Source organism: Apteryx rowi, unplaced genomic scaffold (assembly GCF_003343035.1).
Source record: "Apteryx rowi isolate R43461 unplaced genomic scaffold, aptRow1 scaffold_392, whole genome shotgun sequence".
NCBI classification, from domain to species: Eukaryota; Metazoa; Chordata; class Aves; order Apterygiformes; family Apterygidae; genus Apteryx; species Apteryx rowi.
The window spans coordinates 637,214-641,115 of NW_020450441.1; positions in this window are offsets into that span (position 1 = coordinate 637,214).

Consider the following 3,902-nt stretch of genomic DNA (forward strand, 5'->3'; position numbering starts at 1 on the left):
CACCCCTATTCCGGGGGACCCCTTTGGGGGGGCACCCCACCCTTATTCCGGGGGACCCCTCCGTCCCCTGGGGGTGCACCTCACCCTTATTCCGGGGGGACACCTCCGTCCCCTTTGGGGGGGGCACCTCACCACTCTTCCGAGGGATCACCTCCGTCCCCTGGGGGGGCACCTCACCCCTATTCCGGGGGACCCCTTTGGGGGGGCCCCCCACCCTTATTTCGGGGGACACCTCCGTACCCTTTAGGGGGGCACCCCCACCCCTATTCGGAGAGGGTAGAAGCTCCGTCCAGTATTGGAGGGAGAACCCGCACTGCAGTGGGCACCCCTGCCCTTATTTCAGAAGTGGTGGGGGGCAACTCCCCAGCCCGATTTTGGGAGGGGGGGGGCCTCCTTCTCCTATTGGAAGGGGGAGAGGCCCCCCATCCTTATTTTGGAGGGGGATACCCCCACCCCGGTTTTGGATGGCGGACCCCCAACCCATATTGGAGAGGGGGCACCTCCATCTCTATTTTGGAGGGGAGGGAGCATTATCCCCCTATTGGAGAGGGGAGACCCCCACATCTAATTGGGAGGGGAGACCCCCACCCCATACTCTGGAGAGGGAAACCTTCCACCCCATATTGGAGGAGGAACCCCCACCCCATATTTTGGAGAGGGGAACCCCCCACCCCTAATTTGAGGGGAGACCTCCACCCCGTATTTTGGAGAGGGGGAACCCMCCCCCTATTGGGGGGGGACACTCCCACCCCTAATTTGGAGGGGACACCTCCATCCCACAGCGGAAGCGTGAGACCCCGGCCCTTGTTTTTGAGGGGCTCCTCCGCGCCGCTGTTTCGGAGGGCCCCCCCGCACCGCGCCCCGTGTCGGACGGCGAAGCGCCCCCCGCCGGCAGCGGGAGCCGCGGCCCGGAGCGCCCGCGCGGAGCGAGCGGCGCAGCGGGGCGGCGCGGGGGGGGCCGGGGGGGCCGCGCAGCCCCGCGCAGCCCCGCGCCGCTATCTGCCCCGGCAATTCCTCCTCGGGAGACCGAAACCGAAGGAAAACAAAGCCCCGGCCGGGCTGCGGGCTAATGTTTTCCCTTGCACGGAGGGTTTCCTTGGTAAAATTCAGATGTTTCCTTGGGTCTCGATTAAAATAACAAAGTGGGGTATTTACTAGGATGTTATTTCAAGTCTCTTAAGTCCCTGGTTATGTCTGTTGCGATTTCTCCGCAAATACAAAAACAAGTGCTGCGATGATTTATTTGAAGGAATGTAGGTGTTTCGCCAAAACAAACACGGCTTTTTTTCCTCTCCCCCCAAACAATCGCTTCTCACGAGCATTTGTCACTGCAGCCTCTCGGATTTCTTTCTGCTGTAATTTTACAGGTGCTTTGTCACAGTATCGCGAGCGGGTTTTTAATGCCAGCCAGCGGATTTGCTCTGTACATACACATAGCACAAAGCAAAGGAGACGGCTCCGTGACAACGTCCCGAGGAAATCGCTGTCCGTGCCTCACGCTGGGCAGGATCGCTTTGCCCTGGGCCATTTGCACGCCTTGCACGGCATTTACGCAGCGTTTGCATGCCTTGCATGGTGTTTGCCCAGCATTTGCATGGGGTTTGCATGGGGTCTTGTGCGAGGCTTTTTGCACTGCCCGTCCGGTAATTCATGACCACTGGGAGCCCTTGCCTGGCCCGGGCAGGAGGCAGAGGAAGGGCAGGCAAAGGAAGGCTTCATTAACTGTTTTTCTTCTGTCAGCCCCTTATTAAATCCAGCCTGATGCTCTTCAGAAGCTAAAGGTCACCTAGAAAAGCATCTGTCAAGACCTCCCACCCCCTGGTGTCCCCATCCCCTCCAGGGCAGGGTGCCGGGACCCCAGCTGGGTGCTGCACAGCACCAGGGCAGGCTGCACCGGGGCTCCCTGCTCCCTTTGTGCTCCACTATAGGCTACAGCAATGCTTCCTTCCCATTGCTCCCGATGGCGGGGGGCGAAAGGGTCCGCGCTGGGAAAGACTGATGGGATGGGAAGGATGCTGGGCTTTAGAAAACGAGCAGACAAGCCCATCCACAAGCCCCTGGGGCTTCTTGCAGAGGTTTCTCCTGATTTGGATGCCTCTGGCACAGCCGCTTTCATGGGGAACAGTCAAAGGAGCAAACTTCAAAGTCAAAGTCAAAGAAGTCACTGCCTGCCCTGCCATGCGGCCACCCGGGTCTCTGTGCAAGTGCATCCTCGCTCATGCTGATGATGTGTGTGTACTTGTTGCAAACGAGGGATCCCACATTTAAGAGGATTGCAAATCAGTCACTGGGTTTATTCCTTATATGTTTTAAAAAATTAAAATGATATGGAAACAACAGACAGCCAGGCTGCACCCAGTTTTCTCTTTTCCCCCAACTTTCTCATCCTCCGATCAGTACCTCCTCTCAGCCCCTGGTTTCAGCAGCAGGCATCAGCGCCAAACCCCCGTGTGGTGCAAACTGACTGAGCTGAGCAATAGGCTCCTCCATGGCGGTTTGCACCACATCATCCTCTTCCCTGTGCAGCCACCCTCGCAGTGGAGCTGTATGCTGCCACGTAATGAGAGCCAGATCCACGTCCGAACAGTTTTTGTAAGTCGCAAACACAGGCACGCACACGCACACACACACAACCGAAGCAACGTGCACACCCATGTCTCACTGGGCACACATGCCCACACCAGCACATCTCTGCCTTGGCACACACACATGTGCACGCAAACCCAAGAAGCAAATCCTGCCCGGCTGTGCCAAAGGGAGTCGTGAAATCCTGCAGCCCATCCTCTCCCCCACAGGCTATTGAGGTGCGCGAGCGCAGCCTTTCCCATCTGTTCTGCATTGCAGCTTCATCTAAACCCTTTTGGGCTTTCTTGGATTTCCATCAGCCCAGCCCAGTCCAGCTGCAGGACCTTCCCAAGCTGCCATAAACCCGAGGAGCCCAGAGCGATGCCTCCTGCCCCCGGAGCCCTTCCCTGCTCCGAGGACGGGCTCCCTTCTCTCCGAGTGCAAACCTTTTGCGCATAATTTCACATTGGCAAAACGCCACCTTCTACCAGCCCCCTTCCAAAACCAAATTAGCACGCTGCTGCAGCAGCAGAAATTGGAGAGGAAAGGCTGCAGTTTTATTTTACAACTCAATTAGCGAGTTTATACAGAAAAAACACCCATTTAAGCAAGAGAGATTTTATGTCCGTTTGACTTCACCAGCAAAGAGACTTTTTCCACTTGGGGGCACTCCCCATTGCCACGGGTGCAGCCATGTACTCGTGCCCATGGTGGCCCCCTCCCAATGTGGTGACGCTGGCTCTGACCCCACTTACTGACCCCCTCTCTCCTTTCTCTTRCATTTGCGAGTCCTCCTGATAACTCTAGCACAGACCGAAAAACACAATCCTGAGACTGTCCCACTGCCCTGTTCACAGTGTATTTAATGAACTGAAAGTCTGCCAGAACCTAAGGTAAAGGGCCACATTTGCCTCTATTTTTTCCCTAAGAACCTGTCCCTAATAACATGAAGCCAATGGTCCTATGCTAGGGATGGATCCTGACTCCATGATTTGGCTCCATTTAACATCCTTGACAGATGACACTGTGTTTAACCATGATCACTTCCTTCAACAAGATGTGCTCTGGCCAGGTTTTTGGAAGGAGGGGGCAGTCAGCTCACTAAGCCTGTATTTTTAGTGGGAACATTTTGGTATGTTGATTCCTTCATCAGGAAGGAATCATCCCCACCGGCTGATGCCCCCTCCGTTGCAGGCTCCCTCCTCTCTGCTGCCTCTCCTGTTCCCCTGAACTGCCCTGCTTAGCAGTCCTCCATTGCTTGTGGCAGGTCATGGAGTGTGGAGCAGATCCCTGTTTCATTTCTAGGGCTCCATGGCTGAATCTTGGGCAGGGTGAAC